At 43.6% G+C, this 23,097-nt stretch overlaps 1 protein-coding gene across 1 annotated transcript in view; it reads left to right on the forward strand.

Annotated features, from left to right (window-relative positions):
* FSHR (follicle stimulating hormone receptor) overlaps positions 1–23,097 on the forward strand; it is a 107,186-nt gene that overhangs the window by 267 nt on the left and 83,822 nt on the right. The gene's annotated exons all lie outside the window — the stretch shown is intronic.

Genomic DNA, 23,097 nt, shown 5'->3' on the forward strand with positions numbered 1-23,097 from the left:
TGATTCTGGACCAATTAATTTCACCCTTAAGATGTTTTATGGGTTGTTTTTTTTTAAGAAAAGATAAGCTGTGCTTGACAAAGTTTTAAAGTAAGCCTCACTTGGCAGCTGGTGTTTCTAAAATAATTCACAATAATAAATGCTTGGCATTTTCTCTTAAAAGCTTTTGCTCTAATGCAACCAAAATTAAACGTACAAAGCTACTCTCTTCTAAAGAACAGCACACCTTGGCAATAAAGAGCCTAGCAACGTTTTATCTAACATTTATCAAACGTTTGTTGCCGGAGCAAAATGTTTCTCGGAAAATAAATGATGATCTTCATATATGATCGCATAGTACTTTGTGGAGTTCCGCAAAAGGGGGAGAGGGAAGTCCTAGGGAAAGTTTTTTAATAAAAAAAAGCAAACAATCCTTATAGAGCGAAACAGTAGAAGAGCAGCAAATGAAAATAAATAGATTGCACTGTGTTGTGTTACTCAGCAACGAGACAGTTTCTTAACATTCCTCTCTTTTTGACAGTGTTCTTTGTTGGTTGTTTTATAGTTCTGTAGCATAAAGAATATCAGCTAATAATTTTTGAAATAAGATGACAAACTTCTTCCTCCCTTAAAAACATGTTACCATTATTCGTTCTGGCTTCTGAAGGCAGGTAGCATGGATGTGACTGATATGACTACAACCGTGGGCACTGGGTTCATATCTCTGGATCTGACACCGTGTAGTTCTTAAAAGAAAGATACTAAACATCCACATTAGTTGAAGAGAAAGGGACCTATTTCCCCAGGCAAATGTAATTTTATATAGATGTGTTTCCTAGGGTTTTTTTAAAGGGACTGGCTGCCAAGATGGCATACAACAAAGCTACAATATGTCAACTCATACAATAATTTTATTTTTAAAAAGACATGCGGTCAGGACTCCAGGAGCCTGCTGTAACAGAACTGTATCAATTATCAGAAGTAATCTCGCAATATTACCACTTTTTTCGTTTTTGGTAGGGCTATACATACTTTTTTTAGGAAACTGAAGATGACATGGAACATCCAGAGCAGATATGATATGGGAGATTTAAACATTGTTGATTTGTAGCTGTGGACTAAGAGGAACAATACTGAGGTCATGGCACTGAGAGAGGGTTTTTAATTTTCTTGATTTTATGTATTGTTGAAGGCTTTCACGGCCGGAATCACTTGGGTGCTGTGTGGTTTCCGGGCTGTATGGCCATGTTCTAGCAGCATTCTCTCCTGACATTTCGCCTGCATCTGTGGCTGGCATCTTCAGAGGATCTGATGTTGGGAAAGCAAGTGGAGTATATATATCTGTTGGATTGTCCATGGTGGGTGGAGAAACATTGTCTGTGAGTAACAAAGAAGGCAACCAGGTCAATAGTTGAGGGCATCTGAATAGAAGTATGAGTAACAATGAAGACTATAGCATGGGAGTAACACAGGAGATAGCAAGGTCACTGGTGGGAGCATCTGAATAGAAGTATCCTGGCCTTTGTTTCTTTTGTCTATGGTCATCCTGTGTTTGTGTGGAGCTGGTTAGACACTGTCTTGACTCTAGTATTTTTCAACACTGGCAGCCAAGTTCTGTTCATTTTCATAGTTTCTTGATTTTAATTGCCCCTTCTCCACTGTTGTTTGCTCTGTGAGAGAAACCATGCCTGTAAGTTTTCCTCAGCTGGGAAAATAGTAGCTTCTGGGGATGATTTCAGTCAGGAAAATGAGAATGGGAAAATATTTCAAAAGCTCTCCCCCATACTAATGCCTTGATCTGATTTGCTTTCTCCCTGCCTTTCCCTGTAGCCACTATTAGTAGATGGGAAAAGCTCCAGAACATCCAACCGTCTGATCACCTACTGCTTTATTTTAGTTTGGCCTGTGCAGGAATCAATTCCTGATTTTCACAAATTCCTTTCTCTTGATGGGTGTTCCCTCCCTTCAAATAGATGTTGTAGGCTTTAAAAAAAAATCCTACCAACCCTGCAAAACCTGAAAATAAGGATAGCAGGATGAACGTGAAAAATGATATTTCTTACATTCTCTGAAAACTATTATTTGTCTCCAAGCTGAATCCCTCAGAACTTGAGAATTCAACTTCAGCCTGCAGTAAATTATGTACTGTCGCAGAATGAAAATATACAGTGTGACAGAACTCAAGATTACATTCATGTACATTCCCCCATAACTCCTCTTGAACTTTTAACATGTACTGAATAGCTTCTACTGATTTTGAGCTGTTCCTAATAGTTCAAGATTTAATTGATTCAGTGCCAATAGCTATCTGTCTGCCTATCAACAAAAACCTAATTCTGGCTGTCATGGGAAACTTGCATTTCTGCTTCAGATTGCAAGTTGGTAATCACTTGACTGAATGTTCTGTATGCCGAAAAGACTCCAAATCCTGTTGCCAAAAACAATCATGAATGGGAGAAGGATACACCGGAACCCTTTCTTTAATGTTTTCATTTGGCATCCAGTTTTGAGTCCCCACCTGCAGCCTGAAGTGTTAGTGCAGTCCAAATGCAGATTTATCACTGTTGTCATGAATGGGTCTAACATGATAACCTGTCCCCAGGTATATCCCCGGTTCCACCCCCAGTTGTGTCAAGTACAAGTGCTCTGGGAGTCTCCAGTTGAAATTCTTGCTCTTTTCTGATCTGAAACAGTTTCAGGAAGCTGCTATTTGTCAAATTGGGGGAATGTATAAATAGTGATGACTCTACACGTGTATCAAAGGGCATGTAAGCATTCCCAGTAGGACAAATGGCAGCTCCATGGAGGGAGCTGGGAAAACAGTGCACGGTGGAAGGCTTAAGCCTCCTCTACCCTCATGCTGTGGTTCCAATTCAAATCACCTCCCATGTATCCCAGAATCTAATTTTCAACCAGTAACTCCCAGAACTCATGTTCATGACAGGACTGAGGAAAAGTCTATCGTATAGTTGGGCCAAAGTTGCCTCAGGAAAATGCTTCACCAACTACCATCTGAGGTAGAACTTTCCAAACATGTGTTGCTGTACTGGACTCTTCTTCCTTTCTCAAATGTTTTAGCTCCCCTATGAATACTTATGAAACACATTTCTAAAAGAGGTTCTAAATGTTGGAGTAGGAGTGTTAAATGTTTCTTATTGTATGTCCAGAGAAAATAAGCATTTAGATGTTACCTTTTTTGCTAGTGCTCAGACAGGTGTGGTAACATTTAAGGTAGTTACTTAAGTCTTTTTAATATGAGAATCACACCAGCATTTTCAGTTTTCTTTTTCTAAATTTTATCATAAGTAGGCTATTACATCTTTTTTATGATCCACATCTTTCTTGCTTCCTTTTTAATAGATGTATAATTATGAGGCATCATTTGAGTTGTATATCCATAAACTTTAATCTTGTTTTAAATGTCACTCTTCCTGATTGTAAACCTCGCAGATAGCACAATGTTTAATTCCCTTGCTCTTTTGTAATTAGGGATATGAGAAATTTCTCTAGTTTTATCAGAATTTTTATTGCTCCTCTTCACAATCCTCAGATGTTCTGCCTGAGGAAGAACACACAAATTCACTTCAAAAATATTTTTAGACAAAATCTGGATTCATATCAGAGATGGGCAGCAGAACCCCCGGAGGAAATTTTGTTAGCATTTACCAAAACTCTTTTGGCCTCCCTTCAAAATATCTTAAATGTTTTGCTGTGGAGGAGCCCTCAAATTTGCTTCAAATTTCTCTTTAGGCTACATTTTGGTGGCAGTTCTATTTGTAACATTTGTTCATCTCATCTGTTTGTCTCATCTGTTCTTATGTGAAACTAATCACTCAACAATCCAAAATTGGAAGAAAGGCAGATGGTAGTGGGAGAGAGATAAGAATGGCCATGAATCAAGTCTTAATTGATGGAGATCCTGCATAAAAGAATACTTAGCAAACTACTTTTGTTGGGTATTAAAACAGGTAGTACAGATACTTATTGTAAGAGACCGTGGGCACTGCCATGTTATATCCATGATGCCTGGGTGAAGGTCTTTGGTAGGAAACAATTTTCCATACTAAGGCAGTGAGACCTAACAACAAGGACACAACAAATTAAATCAAACATAAAGCCTCTGTATGTAGAACAGAGTTCTTCCGGCGGGGGGGGGGGGGGGGGAGTTCTCACAGCCTTTGGAGAAAAAAATAATTGGACTTCCAACAGTTCATTCTCCATCCTATTGTAAATCTCATAAACTTTTAAGCACCGAAGATTTCTGTTGTGGACAAACAGTGGTGAAGGTGGTCAGAAAGTATGTGATGAAAGCATTGACTTGGAGAGATTACAAACACTGAACAAGTTGTTATGGTTTTAAGTAACTGGAGTTACCGAGGGATGAACTGAGTGGCCTAAATTGTGAATATTATTCTTGATACTACTTTTCCTTTTTAAATGGAATTTGACAATTGCTTCTTAATTATTTAAAGTATTTATGTGAACCATGTCTATTGAAGGAGGCTCCCAGTAGTCTGAGAAAGTAGGGAAAGGGTGTAATACCTTAAGGATTAGAAGATGTTCTTAAAATTTGGCAATTTATACATTTATTCACTTATTATAAATACATTGCATTTTTAAAAAGAAAGACTAAGGTGTTTTCCCCCCAGATCTGCTGTTAAGAAAATAGGGACAGCCTAATCTAGATATGGAGGGGTGTTCTGTGGTGGCTGGGAAAGCGCAGGGGAGGTAGTGCCATGCAGCTTCCAAGGGGGCTCTGGGGGGCACGGCAAGCAGCAGGGGAAAAATTGCTGCTGCCCGGAAAACTCCATTGAAAAATGTGATTTACACCATGTGTTTTAATGACTGTAAGTTACAGACCTGTGCCAGGGGCATTCCCAGGCCGAAAGCCTGATGGAAGCCTCCATTTGTCCTTTGAACTTCCCTTCCCTTCCCTACATAGCTTCGCAGGGAGGAAGGGACAAGTCCCCATGGCCATGGCAATGCCCGGGGGTTGGAGGCAGGAGGCATGTTTCTTCCTCACTGTGGAGCTATGCAGGAAGGGAAGTTCAAAGGACAAAGGGAGGCACCTAAAAGCAGCGCCTCCAAGCCGGTGCCATTTCCTGTTGAAAAAGTTTGCTCTTTGAGCTAGTTTTGAAAGCAAAGTTTTCCCACCAGTTGCGGGGTGGGGGAGAGGAAAGTATGGCACTGCCTTGTTGTGGAGGTGGCAGCCATGCAAACGGTGCCCCAGGAACAGTGTTTTTACCATTCCTGGGGCTCTGATTTTTATCCATGCAGAACGGGCCTAACTGTGATTCTTTTGTTTTAACTCACCTTACAGCCAGAGCTGAGTGAAGGGCCGTGGCTGCACAGCACATTATGCAGATGCAGGTTATTTCTTCTCCTCCCGGCTCCCATCTGTGGAGCCATGCAGGCACTAATGGCTCCAGCAAGCCTCTGGGGGAGCCTGGGTGCCTGCCTGCCTAGTTGCATCAGAGGGAGGGAGGTTTCTGAGAAAAGGTACAAAAAACAAAAGTGCCTCTGTACAAAGGCACACGCCCCAGCCATGCGAAGGGCCCAGGGCCAAGCCACAGTGGCGCAGCTAGAAGGGAACAGGAGGGTGCGCATTGCACCAGGGGCGTGCTGGGGGCAGAAAAATCGCCCTTGCCCCACCTCTGCCCCACACACTTTCCTTTGATGTGCGTCTGTGCGGGGGTGGGGTGCAGCCACCATTTCCTACCCCTACGCCCCTGCAATGCCAGGTTCATTAATCATGGCTGTAAGCCACTCAGAATTTGCTGTGCAGAATGGGTCTTAGAGTGCCCATAATTTTCTATGTGTAGCAGAAACGTAGCAAGGGGGAAAGCGCCCGGTGCACCGGTGTGTTCATCCTGTCCCACCCCGGAACACCCCCATCACGCCCCCACCACACCCCCACAGGGGCGCACACCTGGTACGTCATGCACCCCCCACCTCACCCCCTTGGAGCTACTCCTCTGATGTGGAGGTTTTCTGTGAACTACTATAAGCTCCAGATAAAAAATACCACTAGATCCCCCTCACAAACCTTTGAGATACTTAATTAAAACAGTGATGATGATGCTATCCCTCAGAGGCACCTCATCAGGTTACCTGGGTCATCAAGATCCATAATTTTGTACCCCTGGTTTCACCCTCTCACCAACGCTGCCTACATGCAGAAGAAAACAAAGCAAGAAATTAGACTAAAAGTGTAAAAGCAATCTTTAATGCTTCACAAGGCTCCAGGAGTAGATTTTTCTTGAACAAGGAGACAAAACAGTCACGCATTAGCATGCTTGTTGAGTTTGTATATCCCAAGTTTCCCAATCCCTGCCTCTTGATTAAAGATGGAACAAAACTTGGAACCTTCCCTCCCCCTTTCCAAATTTTGCCGAGGTAGGTGGGGCTGAAAAAGTTTTCTTTATAGGAGTCAGGTGTAATGTTATCAGAGGTTACTGGGATTCCCTTTCCTCATTTATTTGAAATATTTGTATGAATTTCACAAACAGCCAACGTTTTGTGGGCTTGTCAGTGTCTCCTGTTCAGCAACTATTATGTCTAAGTAGGTAATGATAAGGCTAAACTGGGAGTTCAAATAGATGACCTTATTGACTTCTGCTTCTGCAACTTTTGCGCCCTTGGGGACCCAATTTAGGTGAAAATATGGCCTAGAAATGTTGAAACAAAATAAACAAATTTCTCCGGTTTTACCTCAGAAAAACAGTTTTTTAAAATTCACCATTTTGCTGGCTCAACCTTCAAGGGCATCATGCACTGAAGTAACTAGAGGTATCATCCAGAAACATTTGCAAGGGTTTACATTCCATCATTTCATGCAGTCTCATCTTTCAAATGTTAAAAATAAGGGTGGGTAAGTTCCAAGCAATTAATTAAATTCCAAGCAAATCTGAATCAGCAAGACATACCTTCCTTGTTTTATTGCCCTGTACCCTCCAAGGTTGTGCCAAGATATTGCCAACATCTTTAGAAAGTTCTCCAATTATGTGCAGGTTTTAAATGTAAATCATTTTGTGAATACATTTATTTGCAGGTAAGTGCTCTAGCCTGCTGCTTGAATCCAGCAGGCTTGGATAATTGAATGCAGATAAGTTTACTTCTGGGCAGGTGTTCCAGCTATCACTTGGAAGAGCATGTTGTGGCACCCACTTCCAAAAAGATTTGCACTGTAGGGGATTCCTTAATGACACCTGAGTACTAATTATGAACAGCGGCCCACTATGCACCAGGAGTTTACTGTGACCAGAAAAGAGCATTCACCTCACAGTCTTTGCTTTAGGGCATGTTTGCTGTTATTACCCATTGCCCTGGTCCTGGTGCTTCTCACCCTATCTGCAATGGGGCTGGCATTACCCTTTAACCTGGAGTTTGGTGCGTTTCTTGTTGTGGGACTGAATGGAATCATGTTCATTGGATTGACAGCTCCACCATGCCCAGCCACATGAGTGTTCCCATTGGATGTGATCAGATATGCCCTCCCTCCCACCACCAGAAAAAAAAATCACCTCATCTTAGTAGTTCAATAGCTATAATAATTCAAATATCTTATGCAGCTGGGTATGTTGCAATTCATATTGCAATTTTGCTATTTTGATTTCAAGGGGGAACGCTTTTTCCACAAATGAGGGATGGACTCCAATGCAAGTGCTATCCAACCGTGGCAGGAGAAATCCCCTTAAAATATGGTTGGTGCTTTTCTGGAGGGGGAAGCCTTTATCATGACACTGCTACTATCTAACATTCCCACTGTAGCCCACTGTTTGAAATTTATCCTACAGAAATTCTCTCCCAGCCTGTTGATAACTGCAATGGCTGGGTGAAGTTGAGGGAAATGGCCAATCTGCCATTTGAAGCCAAACGTCATGTTTTCAGATGCAATAAAAGACAGCAATTTTGCAGTGATTCTCTGTTTATATCAATATATTGATATTGTGCGATAATAAATAACAAACATTGAAGTAATAACAAATATGAAAAATTCTTTGCACACTGTTCACTGTTTCCATCTTCTGGCAGGCAGGAAGGGGAGTAGTGATGGCGGGGCACAAACTGCCTTTAACAGCATGATCTGCCTTTTGGCACACTCTTTCAATCCCCAATCCTCCCTTTCCCTACAGGCTGCAATGCTGGCTGTGCTCTGTTTATCACAAACAGCTTAGTTTCATGTCTGTCCAAGCAGACAGCCCTAGCAGTGATTTTTCTGTGTCTAAATGCTATCCATCTGGGTCAGAAAACAGTTAGTGGGGGTGGGGAGGAGAGTGATCAAGGCAACATGAGGAGGAAGGAGGCAGGCAAAGGAAGGGGAGGGAAGAAGCTGGGTTGGCTGGCAGTGGGTGGAGGGAAGATGTTCAGGGCAAAGCTGTGCTCACTGGCAAATCACCATCACTCTGGCAGTGAAGAAAATTAAACTTACGCTTTAGGCTTAAGGTGGTGTTGCTTGGCACAAGAAAACTGGAAAGTGAATACGGGCCTTGAGAAAATATCTGTACAAGAAATCTTGTCCCGACGTTCATTCCCCTTTGCCACGAGGCAGAAACCTGTGCATAACTGGCCAGCTCCCAAACAACTGCAGTGCAATGGTGGACAAATGTGAACTAATGGCTTTGTTTTTGTTATGTGCTAATAAAATGCTTGCTCAGGGGATAGAGAAAGGTAATATGTGTGTATATAAATATAAGTATTTATAAACAGTATATAAATGGGGACATCATCGTAGGGATGGATGAATATCTCTACTTTCAATTTTGTTTCTGTGGTCGAATCCCCACTGAAAAATTAGCCGGATACATCATGGTTCCAAAAGAAACAGCACCTTTTCATCACGGTTTCTCCCTCCCTACTGCAGCGTGTGTCTAATGAGACCTCGATGTTTATTGTGGTTTCAAGCAATGTAAACACGCTCCACAAACACATGATCTGCTTGATGGGTCTGTTCTTCCTCATCCTGATTGGCTGTTGTGTTGTGTTGAGGCAGGAACTTCTTTTTTTTGTGCAGCTACGTTACTGCATAGATGCGTAGGCAGCATTTCCCCACCTTCTGATTGGCTATTGTGCTGGAGCGGGAACACTTCTCTGCCCCTGACTGAAAATTCATGTTATTCTTATTCTCATTTTTATGTTCAAACGTAGCCACTCATAAACAATTTATCAAAATCATTGTCCCGAAGTTTCGTATTTACGTTTCTTTGTAATCACGCCAGCATGGCACAAAAAAAACAGGCTATGCGTGCTCTGTGCACAGCCCACTGTGCTCTGATTGGCTGGACGATTCAAAGGGTGGGAACAATAAGCCGCATCTGTCCCTTGTTTCTCCCCACCGAACTGGCTTCGGAGCGTGTTTGGAAAAAAAGGTGCACTTCAATGTAGGTTCCAAAAAAACGTGGAATAAGGGAGTGCGTCCCAGAACCAGAATGAATCTGTGTTTGGCACTTAAACGGTGGGGAGTTCTTGCTTAAACCATGTTTTTTCATGTGAATATCATGCGATAAATTGACCTTGGGGAATCAACCTGTCATTCAAAGAGGTTTGGTCACCTATTTTTGTTGACAAGATTGACAATTTTTTTGTCCACTGCAAACTCTGACCCCAAAAACACCAATGAACATTAACTCCTAGGAGTTATTCACTTCATAAAAGAGAAAGTTTAGGAGCATTTTTAGGTAGTGGGACTGGACCTGCTTTGATCACTGGTAATTCCTGTTTCTTGCGGGAGCAAGTTCCGGTTTTGGGGGAAGAGGGAGTTTTCCATTTATTTTTCCCTCACAGAACTTAATGAAAACCTCTGTGAACTAAGCCTGCTTCCAACTGCCTAGTAATCTCTGAATAGCACAATATCTTCACCTGCATGGTCCACCCTAGATTTCATTTCTTGTTCACACTGATGAATGCCAAAGAAATAGAATCCTGGAACAGGCTGTTATGGTATAACCAGAGGTCTTACTTAACATGGACACTTCATAGAGAGATCCAAGATGGTTTTGCAGCATCTCTGTGTGCTACGTTCTTTGCCTCGGGTAGTAAGAGGGGAATCTGGTCTGTGTTTAGTGAAGAAAAAGGTTATGATGGAATTCTAGTTTGGTATTTAGCCTTTTCCTGCTTTGGCATCCATAAGAACTTAAGAAGAGCCATGCTGATCCATTGAGAACAGCATCTAGTTTCTAACTGTGACCAGCCAAATGCTTCTGGGAAGCCCCAGACAAAAGTCATTCTCCATTATTTGCATCCCAGAAGCCGATATTCATATGGTCTTGAAACCTGGAGTGATTTTAGCTAACAAGTGTTCATGGAGAACTGCCATGAAATTGTTAAATTCCCCTCTTAAAGTCATCTAAGCAAGTGGTGACTGTTGCTGTAACTTGTGGCTCAGAATTCCCAAAGTCAATTATATATCTGCAAGACAGTTATACAGTTATAAAGAAAAGATGACCTCCTGTTCGTTGTATTTGTGTAAAATAGTTCAAGTCAAATGAGCCCTGGAAAGTAACACCATTCCTAAACTGCAACATGTTGGGCTTATCAGAGATCAGAAGCACAGAGCTTCTCAAGTTCATGCCTCCAAAGGGTAAGGGAATGAACAGGGACTTGATGTACTTTGTGGCAGTTCCTTGAAACAAATGCTCTCAAGACAAATAGCAAGAAGGAACAACAAATGATTCAAATACAGAGAGAAAATATCTCTGCAAACAAAACTCACAGCTTCCATTCTCAAAGGTGAAAAACAGTATTTATTTCACATGCATACACACACACACACACACACACACACACACACACACACACACACACCCTGATAATACTTTTGCCTTAATGGGGGGGGGGGGGCAGGATTTGGAAATGATACATTTTTGATAGTGTGGCAAGTTTTTTCCCCCAGAACTCACATTCTGAAGCTGAGAAACAGCTTCTGGTATGGTGTGTGCTGTGGCTGCTCCTTGCTCAAATTCAGATTTGAGAGGAAATAAATTGCACATCCCCACTGTAGAGGAAGGGGTTTGCCACTGTTTAACCTGGAAAAAAAAAGAACACAGTAAATAGAACATCCAGGGATTTGTCGAACATGCTTTGGGAGGGAAAGGAGATTACCCTTTGAGCCTCTTAAGGAGGAGGAGGAGGAGTTTGGATTTTTATCCCCCCTTTCTCTCCCATAGGAAACTCAAAGGGGCTTACAAGCTCCTTGCCCTTCCCCCCTCACAACAAACACCCTGTGAGGTAGGTGGGGCTGAGAGAGCTCCGAGAAGCTGTGACTAGCCCAAGGTCACGGAGCTGGCGTGTGTGGGAGTGTACAGGCTAATCTGAATTCCCCAGATAAGCCTCCACAGCTCAGGTGGCAGAGGTGGGAATCAAACCCGGTTCCTCCAGATTAGATACACAAGCTCTTAACCTCCTATGCCACTGCTATCTGAGCTGGACCAGAATTCCTTTACACCAGAGACAGAGCGGAGAGACTTCACTCCACAGACTCTGCTCTTGACTGAACACAAGCTATTCTCTTCAGAACTCTCCACAAAGAACTGTCTGACAGGCTCTCTCTGGGCCTTTCCCCCGGCACTCCCCACGATAGGGGCGGCGACAGCGCAGCCGCCCCGACACTGCCGCTGTCACGCCCCCTCAGCGCGAGGCATCCCTGGTGCTCTTGCAAAGGGATGCCGCGCGCTGGGAATTGCGCACAGCGACGGCGGCCGAGGGAAAAGTGGGGAAAGGCCTTTCTGTTCATCAAGCAGCGTTTTAGCGCCCCCTAACATTGGCCAAGGGCAACAGTGCCTTCCATTGACCAATCACCTTGCTTTTATTTAAATTAGGGCCTGCTGCCATACTGTTACTGTCACCCAGGCCTCTTTAAGCAGGCCTGCTTCACACCAGCCCTTCAGGGTGGGGCAAGTCTGTTACACTTGTCTCCACACCTAGGATGTGGCCTAAGCCCCATCCCTCTGTGTATTGCAGAAGGTTTTTCAGAATTTGCTGTTTCTGTTTGCTATACAACAGTTTGTTGTGTGTGGCTTCAGAAGCAGACAGTAATCTGCATAACCTTTTTTTAAAAAGAGCACTTAATAGTGTCAGGGATTCAGGGTCCTTGCCTGCCACTTCTCCTGCTCTGCAGGACAGGCAGTGACCAGCAAATGGGAGCCTTCTGACCTCAGAGCTGGAGGAGAAGCCATACTGGACACTTGTGTCATTCTCCTCCTCCTCTTCCTCTTTGTGTTTTTTCCATAACATTTTCCATTCATCTTCTTTCTGCCTTTTTTTGATGACCTTTATTATTATTAATTACTTTAAAGTCAAAGGTCAACCAAACAAAAACATAGAAAGAACAAACACAAAAAGTACATATAATGGAGAAAGTGAAGGTTCTCCTGATTTCATTTACACCACGTATAAACACACTGTTCTGTAGTTATTATTATAAAATGAATTCTTAATTATTATTACTAATAAGCTTCAAACTCTTCTCTAATACAACCCTCTTCCTCTTTGTCTTGACTTCTGCTCAGGTCAAGACACAGAGCATCTCCTCAGTGGCTGGTTTCCCCTCTGCACTGCAGATCATGAGCACTTCCAATAAGTCTCCTTTTTGAAAGATCTCCGCCTCCTTCAAGAGGATGCAGATTTCAGAGTCAACTTTGCTTAGCTCAACAATCCCAGGCTATTTTTTTAAAGATTGGAAGCCACAATAGGTAGATAGTGGTGGAGCAGTGAGAAGAAAATCGAATGGTGCACAAAATCATGCATCAGACACATCTGAAAATGGTGTAATATAAATGAAATAAATAAAACACAGAGATAAGTCTATTTCCGCAGTCTAGCGGCCTCTAGCTGAACTGGAATAATAGACTACATCTCTCTTGTGCTCACACCCTTCTCTCAAGACCAGTGGTAAAACAGCTATCGTAAGACTGTAAGACTGTTTTCTAGAAATATATATTGCATGCACAGTGTGCTTGCAGGAGGGCAAGAGGGCAAGGGAATGAACAGCAAACCCAATAAGGAAACATTGCCCATACACTGTTACAAGTTTCAAAATTAGTATGCAATGTGCCATCTACCAGGGGCTATCCAACATTTATCTGTAATTGAAATGCCTGGAAAAAAAATTAAAAGCTTCTGCCTCAGCTGTCTTTAAATTTACTGACTGCAACACGACTGTGAAATATTTTTTTCTGTAACAAAGTAGCAGGAGCTAATAGGAGAAAAATGTACAGAGGCAAAGTGTAGAAAATGAGAGGATCCAGGTGCTTCAGGTTAAAGGAGGGGGTGGGAATCAGTTGGAGGAAAGACTTGAAGGATAACTGCACCAATTGTCTAATGGAGGTGGTTAAAATTTTATGAACCCTACATCTCCCTCTGCAGAAGCCAGTCTTCTCCCCGTCATTCCATCCCATTGTCACGCTGGTGTGCCCAACGAAATGAAACCCAAGATGAGGATGTGCAGATAGAAAGGTGAAGTTAGGTAGACAGGACCAAACTTGATGCTGAATGGCTGGGGTCAGCACAAATGAGAAACAGGTACTGTCCACTCCAATATAGGTCCTCCAACATTTTACAGAGCAAAACATTCTATACTTGATCCAAGAATCACCCTCTTTTCTATGCATGTAAGTAACTATCACATGTTGCTGAAGGTTCTTGGGTTGGAAAGCTCCTAATGAAAAAGAATGGAGTGGTCCCCTTTGTCCACCAAAAAGACTGGTTATAGGACCTGCATGGACAAAAGCCACATTACGGTGTTTTGCTGCAACTATAAAAGCATCTCTTAGATGGGAAACCAGCTGTTTTCATGTGAGAAACCTGCATCCAAACCATGTATGTGTTTGTGTATGTGTGCAAAGGTCTGGCCAGTCGTAGCCAACTTAACAACAACCCAGTAGGGTTTTCAAGGCAAGAGACTAACAGAGGTGTTGTGTCATTGCCTTCTTCTGCATATGGTATTCCTTGGTGGTCTCCCATCCAATACTAAGCAGGGCCGACCTTGCTTAATTTCTGAGATCTGACAAGATCAGCCTAGCCTGGGCCCACCAAAAGTGAATCCTGTTTTCTTCAGTAAGACTTAGAGCTAGATAAGTGTGCACAGAGTTACACTTTTAAAAGTAGGTGAGCCTTTTATGTGAAATTCTAGATACATATTCCTCTTGTTCCTATGAGAGACGCTGGGGGTTGGGTCGGTGTACATGACGCCGACCCAACCCCCCTGCCCCGGGACGGTTTGCACGAACGGTCCTGGTTGCGAGGGGAAGACGGCGCAGCCTCCTCGCAGGCTGCACCAACCCCCCAAATGCCTTACCGTGTCCTCCGGCCTCCGGCGCGTCGCACAGGCCAGGGGACACGCCCCCCTGCCCTGCGCGACAGCTCAGAAGTCGCAGGGCAGGGAGGGTGTCCCCTGGCCTGTGCGACGCGCCGGAGGCCGGAGAACACAGTAAGGCGTTTGGGAAAGGCGGGGAATGGCACCTTCCAGGCTCTTCCGTTCACATGGCAGTGGTTGGAAGCCGCTGTTTCTCAAAAACCTTGCTCAGGGAGCGAGGTTGGAAAACAGCGGCACGAGGCAGCTGCGCCCCCCATGCGAACAGCTCCCTAGGGCACTGTTATTGGCCCGTGCGGAAAGGGCCATAGTTCTGTAATGTTTTATAATTGGCAGCACATGCAGCAATGTTGTTTCTCATGTGTAAACACTCTAACAACAGCAAAAGGATTAAGTGGTCTATATAAGAACTTTCTCCATGATGGATTTTCTGGATGGAATGCAGAATACCTTCAAGGCAACTCTGTTGTAAGTACCTTGCCTTTTCACTGATTTTTGCTGATGACCCTGGACTGCATTTCTTCATCTTGGAGGACATCAAGCAGCTGAATCTTGACTTAAAACCAAGGCCGTTATTTGGCAGCATATAGCCAGAGGAAAGGAGTAGGGCTAAGGGCAATTTCAAAACCTTGAAAAAACAGGCTGCTTCTCTATACTAGAAACACATGGAACTACTTTCTATTGTCACAGCATAGGTCCATCTAGCCCAGTATTACCTCCCAAGCTCTTGGGCAGGGGTCTCTACATAAGAAATGCTAATAACCCAAGAGCAGCCCTCCTAGATCAGAGCAATGGATCAGAGCAGCATGGTGCAGTGCAGACACTGATGAACTGGATTTGTTTCCCTACACATGAAGCCTACTGGGTGATCTTGGGCTAATCACATTTTTTTCAGAACTCTCTCAACCACACCTACCTCACATGTTGTCTGTTGTGGGGAGAGAAAGAGAAGGAGTTTATAAGCTACTATGAGACTCCTTACAGGAGTGAAAAGCAGGGTATAAATCCAAACTCTTTTTCTTTTTCTAATCCAACATCTTGTTTCCCACAGGGACCAACCAGATGCTTTCAAAGCAAATCCCACAAGCAAATCCCACAGGCAAAATCCTTCCCCTATTGTTGCCTTTTAGCACTGGTATTCGGAGGATAATTGCCTCTGGACATGGGAGTTCTGTTTTCTCTTCTGGATTTGTCGCCATTGATGAACCTATTTTCCATGAATCCACTTTTAAAGTCAGCTAATCTAGTAGCCACAACTACACTCTGCAGCAATGAATAACACGCATCTAGTGTATTAGTGCAAAAAGTATTAAAATGTGCTTGTCCTAAAACAGGTTAAATAGCTTTCCTTGAATACTATCTGAAATCCATTTTTTCCCCAAGTAGAAATGCCAGGGGCTGAACTTACTAGGACTCTGTGAATACAAAGCATGGGTTCTAGGTATGAAGAACATTGAGAAGGTCTTTTCAAACATTTATGCAGTCACAGGATTTACTTTCCATTCCTGCCATACTTAGGCCCTTTCTACACAAATCACCTAAAACATTTCTGAAATGTTTTCAATGTCCCCTTTACAATGATGTATGTCCCCCTCTTGATATGAGTCATGGCCACCATTACATGATTTTCCCCCTTTTGTGAGTTTTGTGTTGAATTGGTGCATCAGGGCTTCAAAGCTTCGTGCTGCATTCTCTACTCCTCATATACTTGATGCTTTGAAGATTCCTCCCAAATTAAAAAAGCAAACAAAAATGCTGCAAATAAACAGGTGCACACGAATGTAGCGAGCTCAAAAAATGGCGCAGAGGAAGACATTCAGGGAAGCAGAGAAGCATGGGAAATGTAGCCAATAGATCACACAGGAACTGAAGCCATTTTCAAAACATTTCAACCAGAGAAGCATTTTAAAAGGAGGTAAACATTTGGGGGTGAAACAGGGTGGAACTCCACGGAGGGAACATTTTATTTCTTGCCTCAATGTTTTAAAAGGCTTGTGCAGAAAGGACTTATGACTCTTTTTATTAGTTTCTTCACTGCTCTATGTCTCTTTTATGGCTTGTGCTAGGTTCAAGGGTTTATTATTTATAATCCCAGTTGAACTGCAGTGTCCCCATTCAGGTAGCTCCAGTGGCATTGCACCAACGGGGGAGGGGGTGACGTCCCAGGTGGAGCAGTTGTGAAGGTGTGGCTGGCCATGAGGGGCAGTGGCGGGGGTGTTCTGGGGCAGGGCTGGCGGCACCACGGCAGGGGAGCAGGGTGCGCGTGTGCCCCAGGCACAGTTTTCCCTTGCTCTGCTCCTGGGTGAACATTAATGGAATGAACACTGTGATTAACATTAGTTTGTTTTTTTAACATAAAGCCACAAAGTTACCTATGAAGGTATTAAAACCAATAGGTTCTTTGAGCTGGGTGGGGGCACTTTCCAGATTACAAAATGTTACTCAAGGTGTTGCAGTGTTTGTAAAATGTATGCAGGTTAGGGATAAACAAGACCTCTAGATACAGAATGATAATCTCTACAATGTTGTTGCTTTGTAAGGACAAGAAAAGAGGCAAGAGTGTTTTAATGTCACATCTGCACTCTTTTGGAGGAGGAGGAGGAGTTTGGATTTATATCCCCCCTTTCTCTCCTATAGGAAACTCAAAGGGGCTTACAATCTCCTTGCCCTTCCCCCCTCACAACAAACACCCTGTGAGGTGAGTGGGGCTGAGAGAGCTCCAAAAAGTTGTTACTAGCCCAAGGTCACCCAGCTGGCGTGTGTGGGAGTGCACAGGCTAATCTGAATTCCCCAGATAAGCCTCCACAGCTCAAGCGACAGAGCAGAGAATCAAACCTGGTTCCTCCAGATCCGAGTGCACCTGCTCTTAGCCACAACGCCACTGCTGCTCTTTTGGCTTTATATCAATATAGTTATCAGGGCTCCCCTCAAAGTTTACAAGGAATTGTCATTCAGTGAGGATGCTGAGAATTTTTTAAAAGATTCCCAGTGTCGCCATTTGGCTCCTTGAACTACAGTTCCCAGAATCACTGGGAAAGATGTAATGGCAGCTAAACAGGGCCAAGTATGTAATATAGATAAGCACCTAGGAAAGCAGAAATTTTTGCAAACAAAAGCTTTAAAAATTAATTGTTCTTCTCCTCCCTCGTGGAAACCATCATTTGTATGTGTGTGTGTGTGTGTGTGTGTGTGTGTGTGTGTGTGTGTGTGTGTGTGTGTATGCATGCATGCATGCATGCATGATTTTAAGGTAGCTAGAGACACTCTTCCCCAACTATATTTGTGGTTCCTGCTACTTGGCTAATGCAATTCCTGCAACAAAACACATGTTGCTGTCCCTCTGTGTGTATATGTAACCTCAGCTTGTGGGTTCTGTGGGGCAGTACTTGGAAGGAGTTGCAAAGAACCAAATTTAAACAAAACAGTTTACTTCTCTTTACAAATAACATTAAACATCAATATTTAACATTTCAATTCAAGGTCCTGTTCGGGTTGCATTTCAAGTCCTTCTAGTTACAGTCTACTGATACTGCCAAGTCCAATTCTTCTTTGCAAGTGGGTTGGCTCCTGAAGACTCCAAGGGCTTGATGAACAGGATGCAACATGATGAAGGTTTCCAGGAGAACTCTCACCCATTACAACCACAAAAGAAACCCTGAAACAATAAACTCCAACATTTACAACATAGCAAAAACAAACAACTACCTTCCCAGTAGTTCCCAACAATATTTCAATTACCTTAACAAGGTGTCAAGGGCTTATAGAAATCAAGGTCCGAGTCTGGTAGCCTTGTCTTCTCCAAAGAGCTCTGCAGCCTTTCTGCTGCTCTGAGTCTCCACCCCCTTACTGGTTCAACCCATTCTGGGCATGGGGGTTACATATACATATGTATAAGAAACCCAAGCTAAAAACTTTGAATTGCCAAACACAAGCTATAACCCAGCAGTTCAAAGATTATAAATTAGTTGCACTCTGGGTGCCCTGCTAGGTTTTGACACAAAGCCATGCTGTGAATTTTCTCTAGTGAGCAAATAACTCCAGCATTCTATGAGAGTTTGTGGAAAAATTTCTATGATTGTGTCACAAACTTTTCTTGGGTGGAATGCTTATACTATCCCTACCTGCTCTTATTCCAAGGATCGATCACTGCCCAGACCTTGACCCTTTCTGCATAACACAAATACTATGTCTTCCAGTTGTTTTAAAAAGAACTGCTTTGGCTTTTTTTGATTGCATACTGTGGACAAAAAAAACTCTGTCAGGGAAAGCGGTTCTTTTTTCCACCTCAGTTTCCACCGAGCAGCTTACGCCCACCGTTTTCTGCCTTCAGGAGGCTCCATGCTGCTGCCATCTGCAGAATATTCCCATCTGCAGAATATTCCCAACCAGTTTTCTCTGGTTGCAGCTCACCCACATGTCATTTCAGTGTATAAAGTTCTTGCCCCATATGTCCCGAACCGACCTCTGCGCTCTGCAGAGGCCAATTTGCTGGTGATCCCTGGCCCCTCCATGATGTGGCTAGCCTCTACCCGGGCCAGAGCCTTTACAGCTCTGGCCCCCGCCTGGTGGAACGCTCTCCCTCCAGCTGTGCAGGCCCATCAGGTTCTTGATGAACTTTATTCACTGAAATGACACGTGGATGAGCTGCTAACCAGAGGAAAGTCCATGGGAACATTCTGCAAATGATTATTGTGGGCTTTCTGGGCTGTGGTCTGGTAGATCTTTTTTCCTAATGTTTCACCTGCATCTGTGGCTGGCATCTTCAGAGGTGAGTCACAGGGAGAAGTGTGCTACAGTATCTCTGTGATACACCTCTGAAGATGCCAGCCGCAGAAACATTAGGAACAAGATCTACCAGACCACAGCCACACAGCCCAGAAAGCCCACAACAACCAGTTGAGTCCAGCTGTGAAAGCCTTTGACAATACATTCTGCAAATGGCTGCAGCCCAGAGCCTCCTGATGAGGGCAGAAAATAGTATGTGCGAGCTGCTCAGTGGAAACTGAAAGTAAGAGCTGGTTTGGGAGGTGGGAAACGTAAAACATCTCCACCAAGCAAGCAGGAGACATTTTCAAAGCAACTTAAGGAAAAAAGTCACTAATTTAGCATTTTTGCTAAAAACCGGGTTGAGCTGAAATAAAACGTTCTGAGAACATTTTGGGAGGAAAACTGTGTGAAGTTCCTCCCCAGAATGCTCCTTTTAATGTCCTTAAGATCAGTGGTGGGATCCAAAAATTTTAGTAACAGGTTCCCCTGGTGGTGGGATGCAAACTGTGGCGTAGCGCCAATGGGGCTGGGCGGGGCACGACGGGGCATGGCCAGGCATTCCAGGGGCAGGGCATTCCTGGGCGGGGCTGTGGCAAGGATGCAGCCACTGTGCCGGTCCTTGGGCGGAAAACGAATGCATGCAGGCGCAGGCTGCCACGCATGCCGGTGCACCTCCTGCTAGACTTCTTCAAGTTCTGCACGCTACTGCTGAGAGGAGGGGCATAACTAAGGCAAAAATCACATGGCAAAATCACCAATTAGTAACCCCCTCTCGGCACACACAAATAATTAGTAACCTACTCTCGGGAACCTGTGAGAACCTGCTGGATCCCACCTCTGCTTAAGATGTTTTATTTGTGTTTTGCAGAAAGGGCCCGTCTCCCCACAATAGCATGCTGTTGGAGGTTTCGCCCCTTTTCCTGGATGAGCATTCATCTATAAATGAATTAAATAATAAAATTTTCTTAAAAATTAAAAACTGTAAAATATATACTCCGGCAGTACAGCAGCATAATATAGCAGCCATCCTATTTAAAGTAAACATGCATTAAGCAGCTGTACAAAAATTTAAATGAAAATAAAAATATACATTAGGCCTATTTAGACAATGAATAGCAAAATAAAACCAGCTGCACTGGACCAAGTATAATAAAATTAGCAGATCAAATAGAACCAGCAATTAAAAAATTATCGGAGAGCCACTAAAAAATCAAAGCAATAGGCCATTTCCTTCATGTATGTTGCCAGAAGTCTATAAAAGCTAGCAGGCTTGCCCCAGCATTGTGGACTAATTAAAGTTTCCAGACCATCTTCAAAGGCTGACTTATTTTCTGCTGCTTATATTTTATACTGTTTTTAATTGTCTGTATGGATATGCTGTTTCTATATGCTATTTTGTAATGAATATTTTTTCATTGTTTTGAGCTACCCTGGACGTTGTTAGGAAACGTAGGATATGCATCATTTCCATAAAACAATAAATAACCTGCAACATTTCGCCCAAACGCATATAGTGCAATAAAATGGTTGCCTTTTGGGCATGCTCACAAAGCTGCCTTTTACTGCATCAGACAATTGGTCTATCAAGATCAGTCCTTTGTACTTTGGCAGTGGCTCTTTGGGGTCAGTGGTGGAGGTCTTTTACATCGCTACGGTCCTTTCTTGCCCTGACCTAGATAGCCTAATGACTAACTACTGATCACACGCATCAGATCTCAAAATTGCACTCGTAAAGGTAAGATCTGATTAGTACTTGGATGGGAGACCACCAAGGAAGTCATGCAAAGGCAGAAAATGGCAAACTGCCTCTGAACATCTCTTGCCTTGAAAATCGTATGGGGTTGTCATAAGTTGTCTGTTACTTGATAGCATTATAGCACTGTACGCACACATTTCCTACTTAACTAAACTCTGGACTTGGGATTTTTTGTGTCTGTGCAAAGTAGATACTCTACCCCTGAGCCACAGTCCCTTTATTTAGCATTTCTGATGCCCCTGGAGTTCTCCTTTGTTTTTGGTGTAATAGACTAATGTGGCTACTACTCTGGAATTCTCTCTCCCAACTCAATACTAAATGTTTGTTTTCTTACTGTACTCTGAATTAATTTGGTCAGCAACACTTATGACCCAGTACAAAGTGTGGGAGGAGGGGCAAATCCACCTACGGGGCTGGTGCAGGGTTGCACCGATGGATTTGCCCTCTCTGGGGCACTTACGCTGGTGAAGGTGCAAATCCACTAGCAGACAGGCATGATACAGAGTTCCACGTCAGTACTCCTTAGCGCCTGCCACCTCCAGCAGCATAGTGGGGGCATACTGGAGGCATGGTCGGGGTAGAGCGGACATTAGTTCGCTTCCACCCAGCCTTCACCTGCCGGAACACCAGTGCCCAGGGCTTGGGTGTTTACACTACTCCTTCAGGTGGCATAAATCCATAGTGCCCAATGGAGCGCTTTTTCGCAGTGGGGAGGAGGTTTTTTGTTTTTTGCCTCCTCACGCCACCAAGAAGCCCTCTTGGAGTCCACAGGAAAGCACCACAGTGGCACTGCAGCCTGCTCTGTTTTGCATTGTTACTAGTCCTATGACAACATATTATCATGCTTAAGAATTCAAAACAAGCCTTGCCAGCTCCAATATGTAAAATGGCAAGCTCAGTCCTATGTGGTGTTCATGTACCATAGTGCTGTTCATGTACAGGGAGTTACGGTGTTCTCTGTATCTAATTATAATTATAGCATAGGTGTCACTGAAAGGTATATATATTCTTTCTGGTTGAAAAGGAAATTACTTATAACCATGTGTGAATCATCACTGGGACTTTAAGTGTCTTGATTTGAAGTCTCAACAAGAATATTGTCAGCTTGGCATTTTCTCCAAAGAAGAGCTACATTTTTGCCAATAAGGACAAGTGTTTGGATCCAGCAGAACATTTCCATGGGCAGAATGAAACATAAATATGAACAATAAATACACATTTTCACTTTCTCTCTCCTCCTGCCACTAAACCCCCAGCAATACTATTCTTGGGATTCCTGTCCTAAAGAACAACATTTGGGGCTGCACTGGAAATGGGAAGTAAGAAAGTCAAATTCCATTGATAAAAATTCTTCTGGCCATGCATATGCTCTGCTGGATCCAAGCCTCTGGCTTGCTCAGGAATGTTATAAACTATACAGTAAAATAGATGGTGAATAGAAATGTGTTTCTGAGTTGAAGAAATATAACTGCCAACAGTTCAATGCTGTGTTCTTGAAATTAAGCACACTCATGAAAATATCCTACAATTAACTGAAAGATAAAGAAAATCTGTTGAGGGGAAATGAAGGCTGTTATTCCTTTTACCTTGCCTGCTTATCTGTATGTCAGCCACAACAGAGATAAGGATTCTCATGTACTGTATACAACTTAGACCAAGAATTCCCAAACTCTGTGATGCAGGAGAACTTCTAATGTACTGTGAGATATGAATTGGGCTCCTGTAACTCCAAAATACTTGGACACAGAGGAGGCTGCCTGCTGTGTCTTTGCATGATTTACTGTTCTGGCTTTGCCTCTTCCTGATCAGTCTCTGCTAGAGACTAGTTTGACAAAAATAAGCTGCGGGATACCCTCTCCAACGTTTGGAATGTTACACTCCAGAAATGGAAGGAGCCAAGAAACAACTTGAGCCAGTGTTGCAATATGAAGGGGGGGGGGGGTAGAGAAAAGACAGGGGGATGTAATTGTGCATTCTTCTATTTATTTCTATTTCTATTTATTTGCATTTCCCCCACCCTTTACCACAGGTCGTTTTCCCACTTACCGTCTGCTGCACGCTACTCTACCAAAGTAGCGTGGGGTCCCCCGGCACTCCCCACTACAGGGGCGGCGACAATGCAGCCGCCCCGACGCTGCCACTCTCCCACCCCCTCAGCACGAGTCATTCCTGACGCTCCTCAAAACGGCGCCTTTTGATGACCCTGCACAGAGCGCGGGGTCGTGGGGAAACCCGGAAGCGCACCAGAAATGACGTGCGCTGAGAGTAGCACGCAGCAAAGGGTGGT

The sequence above is a fragment of the Sphaerodactylus townsendi genome, linkage group LG01, assembly GCF_021028975.2.
Source record: "Sphaerodactylus townsendi isolate TG3544 linkage group LG01, MPM_Stown_v2.3, whole genome shotgun sequence".
Lineage (NCBI taxonomy): Eukaryota > Metazoa > Chordata > Lepidosauria > Squamata > Sphaerodactylidae > Sphaerodactylus > Sphaerodactylus townsendi.